At 37.3% G+C, this 24003-nt stretch overlaps 1 protein-coding gene and 1 non-coding gene across 2 annotated transcripts in view; one reads left to right on the top strand and one right to left on the bottom strand.

The window, feature by feature from the left end:
• The window catches only part of ZNF761 (zinc finger protein 761), a 113326-nt gene that overhangs the window by 65077 nt on the left and 24246 nt on the right, over nt 1–24003 (top strand). The gene's annotated exons all lie outside the window — the stretch shown is intronic.
• On the bottom strand, nt 7624–7729 carry LOC137215801 (U6 spliceosomal RNA). The gene has a single exon (XR_010939435.1). It is a non-coding gene; the product is annotated as a U6 spliceosomal RNA (small nuclear RNA).

Here is a 24003-nt window from a genome sequence, read left to right as displayed (position 1 = left end):
TAATCTTAAACGCGTTAAGATTATCTTTGTGGCCCGGGAATGATATACCCTGGAGAATGTTTTATGTGACCTTGAGAAGAATGTGTTTTCTGGTGTTCTTGGATGGAAAGTTCTGTATATATATCTCTTAGGTTTACTTTTCTAAAGTGTTACACAGATCATGCTTCTCTCATTAAATTTCTGTCTGGATGGTCTATCCATGTTTATAAGTCGGGTATTGAAGTACCCTACTATTACTTTTTCTCCCTATGGTTTTGTTAATATTTGCTTTAAATATTTACATGTTCCAGTGTTGGGTGCATATATATTTATACTTGTAATACTCTCTTGATTATTTGACCCCTTTTTCACTGTATAATAACATTCTTTGTCTCTTGTGACAGATTGATTGAAAATATATATTATCTGAAATAAGTATAGTTACTCCTGCTCTCTTTTGATTGCTGTTTGCATGGACTATCTTTTTCCATCCTCTCACTTTAACCTATATATGTCTTTAAAGTTAAAGTGAGTCTCTCTTATACAGCATATTTTAGGTTCTTTTTTAAAATTAATTCAACTGTTTTGTGTCATTTAATTGGAGAATTTAGTCCATTAATGTTTAATTGTTGATAGGATTTATGATAACCCATTCATTTTTTTCTGTGTTGTTGTAGTTCCATTGTAAATTTATTTTTTGATGTAGTATGAAATCTTTATCTTTTGTGTAACCACAATAGGTTTTTTCCTTTGTAGTTTCCATGAAGCTAACATAAAATATCTTGTATGTAAAATATATTTAATAACTAATCTTTAATTTTACAAAATAACTCATTTTATTTATACTTTACATATATATTTTCTCATTTTATGTGAACAATAAATTACCCCCAGAAACATATTTATGTGTATACACACACACACACATATATAGAAATATACACATATTTATATATATACATTTTATAGACACATATGTGTATTGGTATATTTTTTCTCTCATGTAAGATTTATTATTCTATTTAAGGAAATAGTTTGATTTTCCTTTTCTTCAAATTTGTATCATCTATCTAAGGAGCTCCTGATAATTTTATTCATATAGGATTTTCACATGTATGCTGTTAGATTTATTTTTATTTTATTTTATACTTTTAAAATTGCAGCCTCCTTTTTAATATACTTTGTAACTGCTTGGAATGTATATATATAAACTATGTACTATATGCTTATGTTACAGCCTTTACAATATTTTATTGTCTTATTTTCTGTAACAATTTTCCATTGAGTCTTTGCACTTACTAGGCATATATCCATATGATCTGCAAATGGAGATAATTTTAATCCTTCCTTTCCAATGGTAATCTTTTTACTAACACCTCAAACTGTTAAGTAAGTTAGGTGTTCATGTCTCCTAGTGATCTTTCTGATGGTTAGAGGAAATTAATCTATTACTTCTCTATAGGTGAACTAGTGTCAGGGGTATGTGACATTTCTTTGGGTACATATGCATTAATATCTTCTTTATTTTTATAATTATTACCTGTAGCATTCTTCCATGCTACTTTGTTTGCATCTATCAAATTGATCACATGCCTTTCCTAAATTTATAAACTGATTATATTTCCCAACAACCAAAACATTAGAGTCCTGGTATAGGATTCACTTAATCTTGCTATAAAGTATTTTCCTAAGTGAGTTTGACTAAGGTATTATTTATTTTTTCTTTAAGATTTATTGAGATATAATAGACATCCAGCACTGTATAAGTTTAAGATGTACAGCATGATGATTTGACTACCATACATTATGAAACAATTATCACAATCGGTGTAGTGAACATTCATCTCATAGATACAGAATTAAATAGCAAAGAAATTTTGTGATAACTCTTAGGATATACTCTCTTAACAACTTTCATATGTAACAGAGAGCAATTTTCACATATAACATAAAGCAGTATTAATTATATTTATCATATTGTATATTAAATCCCTAGTACTTATGTATCTTATAACTAGAAATTTGTAGCTTGTGGCTGCCTTCATCCAATTCCCCCTGCTACCTCACCCCGACTCTGGTAACCACAAATTGGATCTCTTTTTCTGTGAGTTTGTTTTTGAAGTATAATTGACCAACAACACTGGTAGTTCCAGTTGCCTGATGTAATGATTTGATATATCTATACATTTCAAAATGATCAGTACAGTAAGTCTATTTATGATATGTCCCCGTACAAATTCTAGCGTAGTAACTGGGGACAATCACCAGTCAATTCTATTATAGTAAGTGACTACATATCCAAAATTGTACACCATCTCATACCGTGACTGGTTTCTTTTGCATCTGGAAGTATGTACCTCTTGATCTCCCTCACCTATTTCTTTCCTCCTCCCACTCTCCTCTGACAACCACCTGTTTTTTCTCTGTATTTACAAATCTGGTTGGTTTTGTTGTTGCCGTTGTTACATGTTCATTTGTTTTCATTTCAGATTACATAAATAATTGAAATGATACAGTACTTTTCTTTCTCAGTCTGACTTATTTCATTTAGCATAATACCCTCTAGGTCTATTCATGTTGTCTCAAATGGCAAGATTTCATTCTTTTCTATGGCTGAGTAATATTCCACTGTGTGTGTATATAGCATGTATGTATTATATATAGTATATATTGTATATATTATATATATATTATGTATATATGGTGTATGTATACGTGTGTGTGTATATATACACACACATATATATATACCACTTCTTCTTTACTCATTAATTGATTAATGGACATTTGGGTTGCTTCCATATCTTGGCTATTGTAAATAATGCTGCAGTGATTGTATATACCTTTCCTAATTATTAATTATATTTTTTTTTCTTCAGATAAAAACCCCAAAGTGAAATTGCTGGAACATAGGGTAGAGCTACTTTTAATTGTTTTGACAAATCCCCATACTTTTTCCATAGTGGCTGAACCAATTTACTTCCCTCCAAAGTGCACAGTGGTTACCTTTTTCCCACATCATTGTCAACATATGGATTTCTTTTAGTTTTATTTCTTGTCTAATTGCTATGACTAGGACTTCCAATACTTGTTGATAAAAGTGGCAAGCATAGGTATCCTTCTCTTGTTCCTGATCTGAGAGAAAATGCTTTCAGCTTTTCACTGTTGAGTATAATATTAGTTGTGAATTTATCATATGTGGCCTTTATTAAGTTAATTTATGTTGCCTCTTTACCCATAGTGTTGACAATTTTTATCATAAATCAGTGTTGAATTCTTTCAAAAGCTTTTTCTGCATTTGATATGATCATATGATTTTTATTTTTCAGTTCATTAATAGGGTAGATCATATAAGTTTGAACATATTTGCATCTATGTTCATCAGCGATATTGGCCTGTAGTTTACTTTTATGTGATATCTTTGTCGTTTTGGTATCAAGGTGATGGTGGCCTTGAGGAATGATTTCAGAAGCATTCCTTCCTCTCCAATATTTTGAAATAGCTTGAGAAGTATAGGTTTAAAATGCTCTGTTTGGTAGAATTTACCTACAAAGTTGTTTGGACCTGGACTTTTGTTTGCTGGGCTTATTTAAATTATTATTACTTATTTAATTACATTACTGGTAATTGGTCTGTTCATATTTTCTACTCTTTCCTGATTCAGTCTTGGGAGATTTTATATTTATAGGAATTTGCCCATTTTTCCTAAGTTGTCCATTTTATTGGAGTATAAAATGTTCATGATAATCTCATAATCCTTCCTATTTCAATGGTATTATTTGAGACTTTTTCTTTTCCAGTTTTTTGGAATTGATTCATCTCTCTTTTTTTCTTGATGAGTCTAGTTAAAGTTTATCCATTTTATCTTTTAAAAGAACCAGGTCTTTGTTCGTTGATCTTTTCTATTTTTCTCTTACTCCTTCTTTCCGATCTGATCTTTATGATTTCTTTTCTTCTACTAACGTTAGGTTTTGTTTGTTCTTGTTTTCCTAGTAACTTAAGGTATAAGGTTAGGTATCACACTTCCTGACTTCAGATTATACACAATGCTACAGTAATCAAAAGAGAATTGTATTGCCACAAAAACAGAAACATAGACGAATGGAAGAGAATGGATAGTCCAGAAGGAACCCACACAATTATGGTCAATAAATCTACTACAAATGAGGTACAAATATACAATGGAGAAAAGACATTCTCTTTAGTAAGTGGTGCTGGGAAACTGGAGACCTACAGGTAAAATAATGACATTAGAACATTTCCTCATGCTGTACACAAAGACAAACTCAAAATGGATTAAGGACCTAAATGAAATACCCCAAAATCCAAAACTCATATAATATACTCTAGGTCCATCCATATTTTTGCACATGGCTGAGTAATTTTTATATTTTATGGCTGAGTAATATCCCATTATATATATATGTGTGTATGATATATATATATATACATATATATGTGTGTGTGGTATATATATGTGTGTGTGATATATCACATCTTTTTTATCCATTCATCTGTTGATGGACATCTAGGTCTCTTCCATATCTTGGCAATTGTAAATAATGCTGCTATAAATATTGGGGTGCACGTATCTTTTCAAATTGGTGTTTTCACTTTCTCTGAGTATATACCCAGCAGTGGAATTGTTTAATACAGTAGTTCTCCTTTTAGTTTTCTGACGACCTCCATAATATTTTCATAGTGGTTGTACCAATTTACAATCCCACTAACAATGCACTAGGGTTCCTAACATTTGCTGTCTGTAGACTTTTTTTTAAATTAATTAATTAATTAATTTTTTGGCTGCTTTGGGTCTGTACTGTGTGCAGGCTTTCTCTAGTTGCGGCGAGTGAGGGCTACTCTTCATTGCGGTTCATGGGCTTCTTATTGCAGTGGCTTCTCTTGTTGCAGAGCACGGGCTGTAGGTGCATGGGCTTCAGTAGTTGTGGCATGCAGGCTCAGTAGTTGTGGCTCATGAGCTCTAGAGAGCAGGCTCAGTAGTTTGGCACACGAGCTTAGTTGCTCCATGGCATGTGGGATCTCCCTGGACCAGAGCTCGAACCCATGTCCCCTGCATTGGCAGACACATTCTTAACCACTGCTCTATCAGGGAAGCCCTAGACTTTTTGATGAGAGCCATCTTGACAGATGTGAGGTGATTTCTCATTCTGGTTTTGATTTGCATTTATCCAATGATTAGTGATGTTTAGCATTTTTTCATGTGCCTGATGGCTATCTGTATATCTTCTGTGGAAAAATGTCTATTAAGTGTTTCTCTCCATTTTTCATCCTTTTGTGTTTGTTTTTTGATACTGAGTGGATGAGCTCTTTATATAATTTGGATATTAACCCCTTCTCCATCATATCCTTGGCATATATTTTTCTCCCATTCTGTAGGTTACCTTTTCATTGTGTCTAACATTTCCTTTGCTCTGCAAAAGATTTTAAAATTAATTAGGTCCCATTTGTGTATTTTTGCTTTTATGTCTTTTTTCCCTTAGGAGACAGGTCCAAAAAAGAAAGTGTTCCCATTTATGCCAAAGAATTTTCAGCCTACGTTCTCTCCTAGGAGTTTTAGGGTTTGAGGTATTCCATTTAGGTCCTTAATCCATTTTGAGTTTGTCTTTGTGTACAGTGTGAGGAAATGTTCTATTCTCATTATTTTACTGGTAACTCTCCAGTTTTCCAAACACCACTTATTGAAGAGACTGTCTTTTCTCCATTGTATATTCTTGATTCTTTTGTAGTAGACTTATTGACCATAGGTGTGCAGGTTCCTTTCTGAGCTCTTTATTCTATTCCATTGATTTCTGTGTCTGTTTTTGTGATTATTGTAGCATCGTATTCAGGGAGTGTGGTATCTCCACCTTTGGTCATTTTTCTCAGGATTGCTTAAGCAATGTGGGTATTTTGTGGTTCTCTATTACTTTTAGGATTATTTGTTCTGGTTCTGTGAAAAATGTCATGGGTATTTTTTAAATTTATTTTATTTATTTTGGACTGCATTGAGTCTTTGTTGCTGTGTGAGGGCTTTTCTCTAGTTGCAGTGAGCGGGGGCCACTCTTCATTGTGGTGCGTGGGCTTCTCATTGCAGTGGCTTCTTTTGTTGTAGAACACAGGTTCTAGGCACACAGGGTTCAGTAGTTGTGGCTCGCTGGCTTAGTTGCTCCACGGCATGTGGGATCTTTCCGGAACAGGGCTCGAACCCATGTCCCCTGCATTGGCAGGCGGATTCTTAACCACTGAGCCAGCAGAGAAGCCCTAATTTTTTTTTTTTTTTTGGCATGAATCATCATTCCCTTTACTAGATCTTTTTTTTTAAATATCTTTATTGGAGTATAATTGCTTTACAATGGTATGTTAGTTTCTGCTTTATAACAAAGTGAATCAGCTATACATATACATATATCCCCATATCTCCTCCCTCTTGCGTCTCCCTCCCACCCTCCCTAGCCCACCCCTCTAGGTGGTCACAAAGCACGGAGGTGATCTCCTTGTGCTATGTGGCTGCTTCCCACTAGCTAGCTATTTTACATTTGGTAGTGCATATATGTCCATGCCACTCTCTCACTTCATCCCCGTGTCCTCAAGTCCATTCTCTATGTCTGCATCTTTATTCCTGTCCTGCCACTAGGTTCTTGAGAACCATTTTTTTTAAGATTCCATATATATGTGTTAGCATATGGTATTTGTTTTTCTCTTTCTGACTTCTTCACTCTGTATGACAGACTCTAGGTCCATCCACCTCACCACAAATAACTCAATTTCATTTTTTATGGCTGAGTAATATTCCATTTATATATGTGCCACATCTTCTTTATCCATTCATCTGTCAATGGACATTTAGGTTGCTTCCATGTCCTGGCTATTGTAAATAGAGCTGCAATGAACATTGTGGTACATGCCTCTTTTTGAATTATGGTTTTCTCAGGGTATATGCCCAGTAGTGGGATTGCTGGGTCATATGGTAGTTCTATTTTTAGGTTTTTGAGGAACCTCCATACTATTCTCCATAGAGGCTGTATCAATTTACATTCCCACCAACAGTGCAAGAGGGTTCTCTCTTCTCCACACCCTCTCCAGCATTTATTGTTTGTAGATTTTTTGATGAGGGCCACCCTGACTGGTGTGAGGTGATACCACATTGTAGTTTTGATTTGCATTTCTCTAATGATTAATGATGTTGAGCATCCTTTCATGTGTTTGTTGGCAGTCTGTATATCTTCTTTGGAGAAATGTCTATTTAGGTCTTCTGCCCATTTCTGGATTGGGTTGTTTGGTTTTTTGATATTGAGCTGCATGAGCTGCTTGTATATTTTGGAGATTAATCCTTTGTTAGTTGTTTCATTTGCAAATATTTTCTCCCATTCTGAGGGTTGTCTTTTTGTCTTGTTTATGGTTTCCTTTGCTGTGCAAAAGCTTTTTAGTTTCATTAGGTCCCATTTGTTTATTTTTATTTCCATTTCTCTAGGAGGTGGGTCAAAAAGGATCTTGCTTTTATGTCATGGAGTGTTCTGCCTATGTTTTCCTCTAAGAGTTTTACAGTGTCTTGCCTTATATTTAGGTCATTAATCCATTTGAGTTTATTTTTGTGTATGCTGTTAAGGAGTGTTCTAATTTCATTCTTTTCCATGTAGCTGTCCAAAAAATATGGAAAACTTCACAAATTTGCATGTCATCCTGTGAAGGGGCCATGCTAATCTTCTCTGTATCTTTCCAATTTTAGTATATGTGCTGCCAAAGCGAGCACTCATGGGTATTTTGATAGGGAATGCTTTATATCTGTAGGTTGCTTGGAGTAGTATAGCTGTTTTAAAAATATTAATTCTTCCAATCGAAGAGCATAAGGTATCTTTTCATTTATTTGTGTCATCTTCCATTTGTTTCATCCATGTCATAATTTTCAGTGCATAAATCTTTCACATTTATGGATAAATTTATTCTTAGGTCTTTTATCATTTTAATATAATCATATTTTTTTCTTCATACCTTGGATAGTTTGTTATTGGTGCAGGAAAAATAACAGATTTCTGTATGTTAATTGTGTATACTTCAAATTTACTGAATTTATTCATGCTAATACTTTGTGGGTGAAATCTTTAGGGTTTTCTCTATGTGTCATGTTCAAACAGTGACAGTTTTAGTTCCTTTACAAACTAGATCCCCTTTTTTATTTTTGTCTTTTTGCTGTGGCTAGGATTATTAATACTATGTTGAATAAAAGTGGTGAGAACAGTCATCCTTGTCTTGCTCCTGTTCTTAGGGGAAATGCTTTCAACTTTTCATCATTGAGTATGATGGTAGCTGTGGTTTTTGTCATATATGCCCTTTATTATATAAAGGTATGTTGCCTCTATACCAACTTTGTTCAGAGCTTTATCAGATTTTGAAGTTTGTTGAATTTTTGTCAAATGCTTTTGCTGGAGCTATGAAGATGATCATTTGATTTTATACTTTGTTATACTAATCTGGTGTGTCCCTTAATTGATTTGCATATATTGAATCATCCCTGCATTGCTGAGATAAATCCCACATGATCACGGGGTATGGATTTTTTAATGTATTGTTGAATTCAGTTTGCTAATGTTTTGCAGAGGATTTTTGCATATATGTTCATCAGGAGTAAGGCCTGTAACCTACTTTTTCTGGTAGTATCTTTATCTGGTTTTCATCTATGGCTGATTCTGATCTCAGAGAATTAGTTTGGAAACACTCTTTCTTCAATTATTTGGAATAGTTTGAGAAGGATAGATGTTAACTTTCATTTAAATATTTGGTAGAATTTATCAGTGAAGGTACCTGGTCCTGGGATTTCATTTATTGGGAGTTTTTTGACTACCAATTTCATTACTAGTATTTGATCTTTTAGGTTTTTTATTTATTCCTGATTCAGTCTTAGAAGATTTATAATTCTAGGAATTTATCCAATTCTTCTAGGTGTCCAACTCTTTAGTGTGTAATTGTTTGTAGAAATGTCTTATGCTACTTTGCATTTCTGTGGTGTCTCTCTTTTGTTTCTAATTTATTTGGGCCTTCTCTTTCTTCAAAAGAATACTACTTGTGTCTTTTATTTACAGAAGCTTAATAAGTGTTCGATCTACTCCCCTTACAATATGTATACCTTTTTCCAGTGAGATTTTTACTTTTGTGTGTTTTCTTGTTGCTAATTAGTGATACTTCTTTTAAGCTTAAATAAATTCCTTCAACATTTCTTATAAGGATGCTTTCTTAGTGATGAACTCATTTAGTGTTTGCTAGCCTGGAAATGCTTGATCTCTCCCTTGATTCTGCATTATAATCTTGCTGGTACAGTATTCTTGCTGTGGCCTTTTTCCTTTTAGACCATTGAATATATTTTCATTCCTTTCTGGTATGCGAAGTCTGCTGAAAATTCAGCTGATAGTCTTATGAAAATACCTTGCACATAACCAGTTACTTTTTTTTTAACACTTTTTTGATGTGGACCATTTTTAAAGTCTTTCTTGAATTTGTTTAGAATATTGCTTCTATTCTATGTTTTGGTTTTTCGCCTCAAGGCATGTGGGATCTTAGCTCTCTGACCAGGGATCGAACCTGCACCCTCTGCATTGGAAGGTGAAATCTTAACCACTGGACTGCCAGGGAAGTCCCTACCCAGTTACTTTTATTTCATTCCTTCTATGATCCCTCTTTGTCTTTAATTTTTGATGCTTTAATTATAATGTGTCTTGGTGTGGATCTGTTTGTCTTCATCTTCTTTGGGACTCTGTGTTTCCTGGGACTTGATGTCTGTTTCCTTTCCCAGGTTAGGAAAATTGTCAGTTGTTATATCCTCTCATAAAATAAATTATCTGCCCCTTACTCTCTTTCTTCTCTTTCTGGGACCCCTATAATGCTAGGGTTAGTATTCTTGATGTTTTCCAAGAGGTCTCTTTACCTATCATAATTTTTTTTCTTCTTGCTATTCAAATTTTGGTGAGTTTCACTACTCTGTCCTCCAGATGACTCTTCTGTTCTTCTGTATCATATAATCTAATGTTGCTTCCCTGTAGTGTGTGTGTGTGTGTGTGTGTGTGTGTGTGTGTGTGTGTGTGTGTGTGTGTGTGTGTGTGTGTGTGTGTATGTTAGTCTCAGTTATTGTATTTTTCAGTTCTTTGGTTCTCTTTTACATTTTATTGTGCTTTGTTGAAGTTCTCACTGTGTCCTGACGTGGGTGAGCATCTTGATAATCATTACCTTGAACACGTTTTTTCAGGTAGGATGCTTATCCCTGTTTTGTCTAGTTCTTTTTCTGATACTGTGTCTAGTTACTTCACTAGTAATATATTCTTCTATTTCCTTATGTTTTCTAATTCTCTGTGCATTTGTATTTATTAGGTTTGCCTTGTGACATTTTCAGTCTTGGAGAAGTGGCCTTATACAGGAGATGGCCTACAGGGCCCAGCAGCACATTCTCCTCTGGCCAGCACAGCCAGATGCTGCAGGGATGTCCCCTATGTGGGCTGCATGTCCCTTTCTGTTGTAGAAGGACCAACTACTGTGGACAAGCTGGTAGGCTGTATTGGACCCTGGTCTAAATGTCTGTGAGGTCCTGCATTATGTGATTGCTGTGGGTGTGCTCATAGGCAAGGCAGCCCTCCATTATGGGTCTGCTCCAGGTGCACAGGTGGGTAGGGAAGGCCCCCAGTGTGTTTGCTTGTGAGGCCTTGTGGTGCAGGAGTGCTGTAGACATGGTGGTGGATGCGGCAGGCCCCTGACACTAATCAAATGGAGGGAAGATTCTAAAATGTTGCCTGTGAGTGTCTCAGTCCCTAGCAGGAGTCCAAGCTGCCTCTTGCTTCTGGGATTAGCATGTGGGTCTGACTCAGATGTCTTTCAGACTACTGGCTCTGCACAGAGATTGAGAACATGTGAGGTTTGGTGTGTGCCCTTTAAGAGTGGAGTCTCAATTTCCTTTAACTTCCAGCTCTCCTGAAAGGAAGCCCTGCAGGTTTTCAAAGCCAGACCTGCTGAGTTCCTTCCTTCCCAATGCAGGAACTCTGGGTTGGGCAGCCTGATGCAGGGCTCAGATCCTTCCCTCCTTGGGGAGGACCTATGCAGTTGTGGTGTCTCTAAATCGTGGGGCACAGTGCTGAAGGTGTGGGTTCTAACTAGACTGTGTTTCTAAGCCTCTTACGTGCCTAGTGGTTTCTCCTTCTTTATAGCTTGAGTTGTGGAAAATTTTTTCTGCTAGTCTTCAGAGCATTCTCAGAGATAACTTCTCTGTAAGCAGTTGTAATTTTGGTGTGCCCATGGGAGGAGGTGAGCTCAGGATCTTCCATACTCCATCCTCTGGCTCCCCTCTCCCCTTTTTAAAAATATATGCAGGGGTTCCCTGGTGGTGCAGTGGTTAAGAATCTGCCTGCCAATGCAATTTGTCCTATCTATGGCCTTAAAGTTAACACAGATCTCTTGCACACTGTATATAATTGATCTTGTTTAAAAAAAAATCCATTCAGCCACTGAAGGGATTTTTTAAATTGAAGTATAGTTGATATATAATATTATAGTATAGTTGATATATATTTGTTTCATTGGTACAACGTAGTGGTTTAACATTTTTATTGATTATACTCCATTTGAAATTATTACAAAATAATGACTCTATTTCCCTATGTTGTACAATACATCCATGTTTGTTTATATATAGGCGTATTGGATTAAGACACAGAAGCTACTATCTCTCCGTTTCCCTTCACTCTCCCCACTAGTAACCACTAATTTGTTCCCTGTGAGTCAATTTCTATTTTGTTATATACATTCCTTTAATTTTTTAGATTCCCCATGTAGTCAGAACATAGAGTATTTCTCTTTGTCTATTTCACTAATTTAATACACTCTACATCCATTCATGTTGTTACACGTGGCAGAATTTTTATTTTTTTAAGGCTGAGTAATATGTATATCTGTCTGTCTATACACACACAAACCCACACACACACACACACACACACACACATATATATATATGTCGCAGCTTCTTTATCCATTCTTCTGTTGATGGACATTTATTTTGCTCCCATATCTTAGCCATTGGAAATAATACTGCTATAAATATTGGGGTTCATACATATTTTCAGATTGGTATTTTCATTTTCTTTGCATATATACCCAGCAGTGGAATGTTTCTTAATACAATAGTGTTCCTTTTAGTTTTTTGATGACCTCCATAATATTTTCATTGTGGTTGTACCAGTTTACAATCCCACCAACAGTGTACTAGGGTTCCCTTTTCTCACAATCCTCATTAACATTTTTTATCTGTAGACTTTTTGATGAGAGCCATTTTGACAGATGTGAGGTGATGTCTCATTCTGGTTTTGATTTGCATTTATCTAGTGATTACTGATGTTTAGCATTTTTTTCATGTGCCTGTTGCCTATCTGTATACCTTCTGTGGAAAAATGTCTAGTAGGCGTTTCTCCCCATGTTTTCATCCTTTGTTTTTTGATATTGAGTGGATGAGCTCTTTATGTAATTTGAATATTAACCCCTTCTCCATCATATACTTTGTGTATATTTTTCACTCTCTATTTCATTTAGTCTAATGTTTCCTTTGCTCTGCAAAAGATTTTAAATTTATTTAGGTTTATTTTTGTTTTATGTCTTTTTTTAACATCTTTACTGGAGTATAATTGCTTTACAATGGTGTGTTAGTTTCTGCGGTATCACAAAGTGAATCAGCTTTACATATACATATATCCCCATAACCCCTCCCTCTAGGTGGTCACAAAACACTGCACTGATCTCCCTGTGCTATGTAGCTGCTTCCCACTAGCCATCTATTTTACATTTGGTATGTATATATGTCCATGCCACTCTCTCACTTCGTCCCAGCTTACCCTCCCCCATCCCCTTGTCCTCAAGTCCATTCTCTACATCTGCATCTTTATTCCTAACCTGCCCCTAGGTTCTTCAGAACCATTTTTTTTCTAGATTCCATATATATGTGTTAGCATATGGTATTTGTTTTTCTCTTTCTGACTTACTTCACTCTGTATGACTGACTCTAGGTCTAGGTCCAATATACAATGGAATATTTATGTCTTTTTCCATTAGGAGACAGATCCAAAAAAGAAAGTGTTCCCACTTATTGCAAAAGAGCGTTCTTCTTATGTTCTCTCCTAGGAGATTTGTTTGCGGTAATACAAAATGGATTATATATCTAAATGTGTTTTTGTGTGCAGTGTGAGAAAATGTTCTAATCTCATTTTTGTAGCTATAGCTTTCCAGTTTGATCAGCATCAGTTATTGAATGGACTGTCTTTTCTCCATTGCATATTCTCTCCTCCTTTGTAGTAGCTTTATTGACCATAGGGATGTGGGTTCCTATCTAGGCTCTTTATTATATTTCATTGATCTATGTGTCTGTTTTTGTAGCAGTAATCAAAATAATATCGTACTGCCACAAAAACAGACATTGATGAAAGTAATGGAAGATGTCACAAATAAACGATTCCATCCTCTTAGATTGGAATAACTAAGATTTTTCAGAGAGCCACATAATATTCCAAGCAACCTATAGATTTAAATTAATCCTCTCAAAATACCCATGACATTTTTCACAGAACTAGAGCAAATAACCCTAAAATAAATATAAAACCAAAAATGACCCACATTGCTAAAGCAATCCTGAGAAAAAACACCAAAGCTGGAGATATCACACTTCCTGGCTACAAAACTAAAATAATCACAAAAGAGACATATAGATCAATGAAATAGTATAGTGAGCCCAGAAAGGAACCCGCACACCTATGCAAATCTACTACAAAGAAACACAAATATACAATGGAGAAAAATAGTCTCTTTAATAAGTGGTGCTGGAAATACTGGCCGATGCAGGGGACACAGGTTCGTGCCCCGGTCCAGGAAGATCCCACATGCTGCAGAGCGGCTGGGCCCGTGAGCCATGGCTGCTGAGCCTGCACTTCCGGAGCCTGTGCTCCGCAACGGGAGAGGCCACAACAGTGAGAGACCCGCGTACCGCAAAAAGAAAATAAAAATAATGTGATTAGAACATTTCCTCACACCATATACAAAAGCAAACTCAAAATGATTAGGGACCTAAATGGAATACCTCAAACCCTAAAACTCCTAGGAGAGAACATAGGCTGAACACTCTTTGTCACAAATGGGAACACTTTCTTTGGATTTGTCACCTAAGGGGAAAAGACATAAAAGGAAAAAGAAACAAATGAGACCTAATTAAAATCTTTTGCAGAGCAAAGGAAATGTTAGACAAAATGAAAAGATAGCCTACAGAATGGGAGAAAAATATACACAAAGGATGTGATGGAGAAGGGGTTAATATCCAAATTATATAAAGTGGGGCTTCCCTGGTGGTGCAGTGGTTGAGAGTCCGCCTGCCGATGCAAGGGACACGGGTTCAGTGCCCTGGTCCGGGAGGATCCCACATGCTGCGGAGCGGCTGGGCCCGTGAGCCATGGCCGCTGAGCCTGCGCGTCTGGAGCTTGTGCTCCGCAACGGGAGAGGCCACAGCAGTGAGAGGCCTGAGTACCGCAAAAAAAAAAAAAAAAACAAATTATATAAAGTGGTCATCCACTCAGTATCAAAAAACAAAAAAAGATGAAAAATGGAGAGAAACCCGTAGTAGACTTTTTCCACAGACGATATAGAGATAGCCAACAGGCAAATGAAAAAATGCTAAATATCACTAATCACTGGATAAATGCAAATCAAAACCACAATGAGACATGACCTCACATCTGTCAAAATGGCTCTCATCAAAAAGTCTAAAGATAACAACTGTTAGTGGGGATTGTGAGGAAAGGGAACCCTAGTACACTGTTGGTGAGATTGTAAATTGGTGCAACCACTATGAAAATATTACTGAGGTTGTCAAAAAACTAAAATGAGACCTACTGTATTAAGAAAAAATTCCATATTACTCAGCCGTAAATAGAAAGGAAATTGAGTTATCTGTAGTGAGGTGGATGGACCTAGAGTCTGTCATACAGAGTGAAGTAAGTCATAAAGAGAAAAACAAATACCATATGCTAACACATATACATGAAATCTAAAAAAAAAAAAAAAAGGTTCTGATGAACCTAGGGGCAGAACAGGAATAAAGACACAGATGTAGGGAATGGACTTGAGGACACCGGGAGGGGGAAGGGGAAGGGTAAGCTGGGACGAAGTGGGAGTAGCAATGATATATATAAACTACCAAATGTAAAATAGATAGCCAGTGGGAAGCAGCCACATAGCACAGGGAGATCAGCTCAGTGCTTTGTGACCACCTAGAGGGGTGGGACAGGGAGAGTGGGAAGGAAATGCAAGAGGTAGGGGATATGAGGATATATGTATACATATAACTGATTCACTTTGTTATACAGCAGAAACTAACACAACATTGTAAAGCAATTATACTCCAATAAAGGTGTTAAAAAAAAAAAGAAACAATTCCACTGGTGGGTATATACCCAAAGAAAGTGAAAACACCAATTTGAAAAGATACATGCACCCCAATATTTATAGCAGCATTATTTCCAATGGCCAAGATATGGCAGCAAACTATCAATAGATGAATGGATAAAATATATTAAATATATATGTATATAATGGGACATTAATCAGCCATTAAATATAAAAATACTGCCATGTGCTACAACATGGATGGACCTAGAGTGTATTATACTTAGTGAAATCAGTCAAATACCCTATTCAATTTTTTAGATTCCTCATGTAAGTTAGAACAAAGGAATTTATATAAGAAAACAGAAATCGGCTCACAGAGAACAAATTAGGGGTAACTAGTTGGGAGAGTGAAGGGGGAGAGAGAGATAGTAGCTTTTATCTCTTGATCCAATACCCCTATGTACAGAATAAACAAGGATGTATTGTACAACATAAGGAAATAGAGTCATTATTTTGTAATAAACTCAAATGGAGTATAATCTATAAAATGTTAAACCACTATGTTGTACCCCTGACACTAATATAATACTATATATCAATTATACTTCAATTTAAAATCTCCCTACTGTGTTTGAATGAATTTTTTTTAACAAGATTAATTATATACTGTGTACAAGAAATTTGTGTTAACTTTAGGCCATAGATAGGATAAAATTGAAAGACTGGAAATAAGATACTCCATGCAAATGATAATTACAGAATAATCTAGTATCAGGCAAAATAGACTTTAAGACAAACCTCTCAAAGAATCAAAGGTTATTATATAATGATGTAGGGATTAATGCATTAAGAAATAATGAGTTATAAATAAGTATGGCTCCAGCACTGGAGCCTCTAAACATAGAAAGAAAATATTAACAGATATGAAGTGGAAAATGTGCAGAAATATAAGAATGGTAAGAAACTTCACTACCCAACTTTCAACATTGATATTCAGCCTAGATGGTCTATACAATCAGGAAACTTTGGGCTTAACATTACACTCGCTATCAAGTGAACCTAACAGACGTATATAGTACATTCCACTCAACAGCAGTGAAACGCCCATTCTTCTTAAGTGTACATAGAATATTTCCTAGCAGATAATATATTAAGCCACAAAAAAAGGCTTCAAGAATCCAAGAAGATTAAAATCATATCAAGTATCTTTTCCAGCCACAATGCTATGAAACTGAAATTCAGTATTAGGAAGAATAATTGAAAATTCAAGAGCACTTAGATACTGAACAACAAGCTATTGAACAACCAATGCATGCAACAATAAATCAAAAGGGATATCAAACAATATCTTAAAGCAAACAAATGTGGAAACACAAAGTACCTAAACATAAGGAATACAGTAAACACAATTCAGAGAGATGTGTTTACAGTGAGAAATGCATATATTTTACAAAAGGGGAGAGGGGAGCCAGAGGATGGAGTATGGAAGATCCTGAGCTCACCTCCTCCCATGGGCACACCAAAATTACAACTGCTTACAGAGAAGTTATCTCTGAGAATCCCCTGAAGACTAGCAGAGAAAATTTTCCACAACTCAAGCTATAAAGAATGAGAAACCACAAGGCACGTAAGTGGATTGGAAACACAGTCTAGTTAGAACGCACACCTTCAGCACTGTGCTCCACGATTTACAGATACCACAACTGCATAGGTCCTCCCCAAGGAGGGAAGGGTCTGAGCCCTACATCAGGCTGCCCAACCCAGAGTTCCTGCATTGGGAAGGAAAGAACACAGCAGGTCTGGCTTTGAAAACCTGCAGGGCTTCCTTTCAGGAGAGCTGGAAGTTAAAGGAAATTGAGACTCCACTCTTAAAGGGCACACACCAAACCTCACATGTTCTCAATCTCTGTGCAGAGCCAGTAGTCTGAAAGACATCTGAGTCAGACCCACATGCTAATCCCAGAAGCAAGAGGCAGCTTGGACTCCTGCTAGGGACTGAGACACTCACAGGTAACATTTTAGAATCTTCCCTCCATTTGATTAGTGTCAGGGGCCTGCCGCATCCACCACCATGTCTACAGCACTCCTGCACCACAAGGCCTCACAAGCAAACACACTGGGGGCCTTCCCTACCCACCTGTGCACCTGGAGCAGACCCATAATGGAGGGCTGCCTTGCCTATGAGCACACCCACAGCAATCACAAAATGCAGGACCTCACAGATGTTTAGACCAGGGTCCAATACAGCCTACCAGCTTGTCCACAGTAGTTGGCCCTTCTACAACAGAAAGGGACATGCAGCCCACATAGGGGACATCCCTGCAGCATCTGGCTGTGCTGGCCAGAGGAGAATGTGCTGCTGGGCCCTGTAGGCCATCTCCTGTATAAGGCCACTTCTCCAAGACTGAAAAATGTCATGAACTGAACCTAGTGAGTGGAAATGCACAAAGAATTAAGAAACATAAGGGAGTAGATGAATATATTACAAATGAAGTAACAAGACACAACATCAGAAGAAGAACTAGACAAAACAGGGAAACACTTTCTACCTGAAAAAAAGTGTTCAATGTAATGATTATGATGCTCACTCAAGTCAGAAGAATAGATAAACACAGTGAGAGCATAATAAAATGTAAAAAATGAACCAAAGAGCTGAAAACTACAATAACTGAGATAACACACACACACACACACACACACACACACACACACACACACACACTAAAGGGAAGCAATGTTAGATTATATAATACAGAAGAACAGATCTGTGATCTGGAAGTCAAAGTAGTGAAACTTACCCGAATTGAATAGCAAGAAGAAAAAAGAATTAAAATGATAGATAAAGGGACTTCTGGCACAATATCAAGAATACTAACTCTAGCATTATAGGGGTCCCAGAAAGAGGAGAAAGAGAATAAGAGGCAGATAACTTATTAGAGGATATAATAACTGACAATTTTCCTGACCTGGTAAATGTAACAGACATCCAGTTCCAGAAAAACAGAGTGCCAAACAAGCTGAAGACAAACAGATCCATACCAAGACATATCATAGATAAAATGTCAAAAATTAAAGACAAAGAGGGATCATAGAAGCAGTGAAATAAAATTAGCTGGTTATGTGCAAGGTGTTCTCATAATACTATCAGGTGACTTTTCAGCATATTTGCAGACCAGAAATGAATGACAGGATATATTCAATGGGCTTAAAGGGAAAAGTCTATGACAAGAATACTGTACCAACAAGATTATTATTCAGAATTGAAAGAGAGATCAAGTGTTTCCCAGACAAGCAAAAGCTAAATGAATTCATCACTAATAAAACATGCTTACAAGAAATGTTGAAGAAATGTATTTAAGCTTAAAATTAGTATCACTAAGTAGTAACAAGAAAACACACAAAAGTAAAAACCTCACTGGAAAAGGTATACATACAGTAAGAGTAGGAGATTAAACACTTATTCTTTTCAAAAGCTTAATAAGACAAATGTATGTTTTGGTTTTTTTTCAACTGTATGTTTTTTAAAGAACAAGAAGACCCAAATACATCAGAAGTGAAAGTGATGAAGTTACCACAGACACCATAGTAAACCGAAGTATCATAAGAGATTACTACAAACAATTACACACTAACAAATTGGACAACCTATAAGAAATGGATAAATTCCTAGAATTATAATTCTTCCAAGATTGAATCAGGAATAAAAAAAAGCTAAACAGATCAATTGCTAGTAATGAAATTGAATCTGTAATCAAAAAATGTCCAATAAACAAAAGTCCAGGGTCAGGTGGCTTCACTGATAAAGCACAACTACCCTCTCAACTATTAAACAACTACCCTCTCAAACGATTCCAAACAATTGAAGGAGTGTTTCCATACTAATTTTCTGAGACCAGCATTACCCATATATGAAAACCAGATAAAGATATTACAAAAAAAAAAAAGATTACAGGCCAATATTCCTGATGAACACAGATGCAAAAATCCTCAACAAAATATTAGCAAACTGAATTCAACAATACATTAAAAGAACCATACCCCATGATCATGTGGGATTTATCTCAGTGATGCAGGGATGATTCAATATATGCAAATCAGTTAAATGACACACCAGATTAGGGGCTTCTCTGGTGGCACAGTGGTTGAGAATCCACCTGCCAATGCAGGGGACACAGGTTCGAGCCCCGGTCCTGGAAGATTCCACATGCTGTGGAGCAACTAAACCCATGTGCCACAACTACTAAGCCTGTGCTCTAGTCCCCATGAGCCACAACTACTGAGCCTGTGTACCGCAACTACTGAAGCCCACACACCTAGAGCCCATGCTCCGCAATGAGAAGCCAATGCACTGCAACAAAGAGTAGCCCCCGCTCGCCGCAACTAGAGAAAGCCTGCACACAGCAGCGAAGACCCAACACAGCCAAAAATAAATAAAATTTATTTTTTAAAAAATGATGCACCAGATTAGCATAACAAAGGATAAAATCAAATGATCATAGCTCCAGCAAAAGCAACTGACAAAAATTCAATGAACTTCAAAATCTGATTTATGAGAAAAGCTCTCAAGAAAGTTGGTATAGAGGTAACATACCTTTATATAATAAAGGGCATATATAACAAAAACCACAGCTAACATCATACTCAATGATGAAAAGTTGAAAGCATTTTCTCTAAGAATAGGAGCAAGACAAGGATAACTGTTCTCACCACTTTTATTCAACATAGTATTAATAATCCTAGCCACAGCAAAAAGACAAAATAAAAAAAAGGGGATCTAGTTTGTAAAGGAACTAAAACTGTCACTGTTTGAACATGACACATAGAGAAAACCCTAAAGATTTCACCCACAACTTATTAGCATGAATAAATTCAGTAAATTTGAAGTATACAAAATTAATATACAGAAATCTGTTATTTTTTCCTGCACCAATAACAAACTATCAGAGGAATTAAGAAAAATATTGGCTTCCCTGGTGGCACGGTGGTTGAGAGTCCGCCTGCCAATGCAGGGGACACGGGTTCGTGCCCCGGTCCGGGAGGATCCCACGTGCCGCGGAGTGGCTGGGCCCGTGAACCATGGCCGCTGAGCCTGCGCGTCCGGAGCCTGTTGCTCCACAACGGGAGAGGCCACAACAGTGAGAGGCCCACGTACCGCAAAAAAAAAGAAAAAAAAAAGAAAAATATTGATTGTATTAAAATAATAAAAGACCTAGGAATAAATTTAACCACAGATGTGAAAGATTTATATACTGAAAAGTATAAAACATCAATGAAAGAAATGGAAGATAACAAATAAATGAAAAGATAACTCATACTCTTGGATTGGAATAATTAATATGTTAAAAAGAGCCATACTTCTCCAAGCAACCTACAGATATAAAGTATTCCCTATCAAAATACCCATGACATTTTTCACAGAACTAGAACAAATAATCCTAAAAGAAATACAGAACCACAAAATACCCTCATTGCTCTTTTTTCTCAGGATTGCTTTAGCAAAGATGGAGATATCATGCTCCCTGACTACAAAGCTACAATAATCACAAAAACAGACTCAGAGATCAATGGAATAGGATAGAGGCCTGAAAGGATCCCACACACTTACAGTCAATAATCTACTACAAAGGAGTCAATAATGGAGAAAAGACAGTGTCTTCAATAAGTGGTGCTGGGAAAACTGGAACACTACAGGTAAAATAATGAGATTAGAACATTTCCTCACACCATACACAAAAATACTCCAAGTGGATTAAGGACCTAAATGTAATACCCCAAACCCTAAAGCTCCTAGGAGTGAACATACGCTGAACACTCTTTGGCATAAATTGTAGCAATATTTTTTTTGATTAGTCTTGTAAGGCAAAAGAAATAAAAGCAAAACTAAATGTGATCTAAATAACTTAAGTCTTTGCGCAGCAATGAAAACCATCAAGAAAATAAGTCAAACTACAAAATGGGAGAAAATATTTGCAAATGATATGACTGACAAAGGATTAATATCCAAAATATATAAATGGCTCATACAAGTCAATATCAAAAAAGAACAAACAACACAATCAATAAAGGGCAGAAGATATGAATAGGCATCCTTCCAAAGAAGCCATACAGATGGCTAATAGACACATGAAAAAATGCTCAACATCACTAATTATTAGAGAAGTTCCATTCAAAACAATGAGACATCAACCTCGCGCCTGTCAAAACAGCTCTCATCAAAATGTCTACAAATAACATGGGCTTCCCTGGTGGCGCAGTGGTTGAGAGTCCGCCTGCCGATGCAGGGGACGTGGGTTCGTGCCCCGGTCCGGGAGGATCCCACATGCCGCGGAGCGGCTGGGCCCGTGAGCCGTGGCCGCTGAGCCTGCGCGTCCGGAGCCTGTGCTCCGCAACGGGAGCGGCCACAACAGTAAGAGGCCCGCGTACCACAAAAAAAAAAAAAAAAAAAACACAAATAAAATGTCTACAAATAACAAACTTTGGAGATGTGGAGAAAAGTCAACCCTGTACACTGCTGGTAGGACTGTAAACTGTTCCAGCCACGATGGAAAATAGTATGGTGGTTCCTCAAAAGGCTAAAAATAGAACTACAATACGATCCCTCAGTAACTCTCCTGGGCACATATTCAAAAAAAAGATGAAAACACCAATTCAAAAAGATACATAAACCCCACATGTTCAGAGCAGCACTACTGACAGTGGCCAAGATATGAAAGCAACCCAAATTCCCATGAGCAGACAAATGGATAACAAAAATATGGTAGATAGATGGATGGAATATTACACAGCCATAAACAAATGAAATTCTGCCATTTGCAGCAACATGGATGGACCTAGAGAGTACTGTGCTTAATGAAGTAAATCAGAGAAAGGCAAATACTGTGTGATATGTGTAATCTAAAAATAATACAAACAAATGTATATGCAAAATGGAAACAGACTCACAGGTATATAAACAAACTAGTGATTACCAGTGGGGAGGGGTCGGGGGTGGAGCAAATTAGGCATATAGGATTAAGAGGTACAAACTACTATGTACAAAATAGATGAGCAACAAAGATATACTGTATAGGACAGAGAATTATAGCCATTATCTTATAATAACTTTTAATCAAGTATAATCTGTAAAAAATACTGGATAACTATGCTGTACACCTGAAGCTAATATTATATTGTAAATAAAATATAATTTTAAAAAATAAAGTAATTGCATAGAGGAGCTGAATACATATTTTGCTAAAAAACAAAAAATAGAGAGATGGCCAAAAGGCACATGGAAACATGATCAGCATCACTAATCAACAGGGAAATGTAAATCAAAACCACAAAAAGATATAACCTTACAGTTCTCAGGATAGCTATCATGAAAATGACAATTAAGAAGTGTTGCGGAGGGCTTCCCTGGTGGCACAGTGGTTGAGAGTCCGCCTACCAATGCAGGGGACACGGGTTTGTGCCCCAGTCCGGGAAGATCCCACATGCTGCGGAGCAGCTGGGCCCGTGAGCCATGGCCACTGAGCCTGCGCGTCTGGAGCCTGTGCTCCTCAATGGGAGAGGCCACAACAGTGAGGGGCCCGTGTACTATAAAAAAAAAAAAAAAAAAGAAGTGTTGCGGAGGATGTAGAGAAGAGAGAATTCACCTGCACTCCTAGTGGGAATGTAAATCAGTGCAGCCTCTATTGAAAACAGTGTGGACGGTACTGAAAACATAAAAAATAAAACTGCTATATGATCTAGCAATTCCACTTTTGGTTATTTATCCAAAGAAAACAAAATGAAACACTAATTTAAAGAGATATATACACCCTTATGTTCACTGCAACATTATTTTAAATAGCCAATATATGGTAGCAACCTAAATGTTCAATGTTAGATAAATGGATAAAAAGGTGAGACATATAGAGACAGGAAAAGATGGTGGAAGAGTAGGATGCAGAGATCACCTTCCTCCCCACAGATACATCAGAAATACATCTACACGTGGAACAACTCCTACGGAACACCTACTGAACGCTGGCAGAAGACCTCAGACCTCCCAGAAGGCAAGAAATTCCCCCACGTACCTGGGTAAGGCAAAAGAAAAAAGGAAAAACAGACAAAAGAATAGGGACGGAACCTACACCAGTGGGAGGGAGCTGTGAAGGAAGAAAGGTTTCCACACACTAGGAAGCCCCTTCGCGGGCGGAGACTGTGGGTGGTGGAGGGTGAAAGCTTTGGAGCTGTGGAGGAAAGCACAGCAACAGGGGTGAGGAGGGCAAAGTGGAGAGACTCCCGCACAGAGGATCGGTGCCAACCAGCACTCACCAGCCTGAGAGGCTCATCTGCTCACCCACTGGGGCAGGCGTGGCTGGGAGCTGAGGCTTGGGCTTCGGTTGGAGCCCAGGGCGAGGACTGCGGTTGGCTGCGTGCACACAGCCTGAAGGGGTTAGTGCGCCACGGCTAGCCGGGAGGGAGTCCGGGAAAAGTCTGGAACTGCGGAGAGACGAGACTTTTTCTTGCCTCTTTGTTTCCTGTTGCACGAGGAGAGGGGTTTAAGAGCGCTACTTAAAGGAGCTCCAGACACAGGCGCAAGCCGCGGCTAAAAGCGCGGACCCCAGAGACGGGCATGAGATGCTAAGGCCACTGCTGCCA

Source organism: Pseudorca crassidens, chromosome 20, assembly GCF_039906515.1.
Source record: "Pseudorca crassidens isolate mPseCra1 chromosome 20, mPseCra1.hap1, whole genome shotgun sequence".
NCBI classification, from domain to species: domain Eukaryota; kingdom Metazoa; phylum Chordata; class Mammalia; order Artiodactyla; family Delphinidae; genus Pseudorca; species Pseudorca crassidens.
Note: the sequence above shows the minus strand (reverse complement) of the source record. Positions and strands in the feature narration are given on the sequence as shown.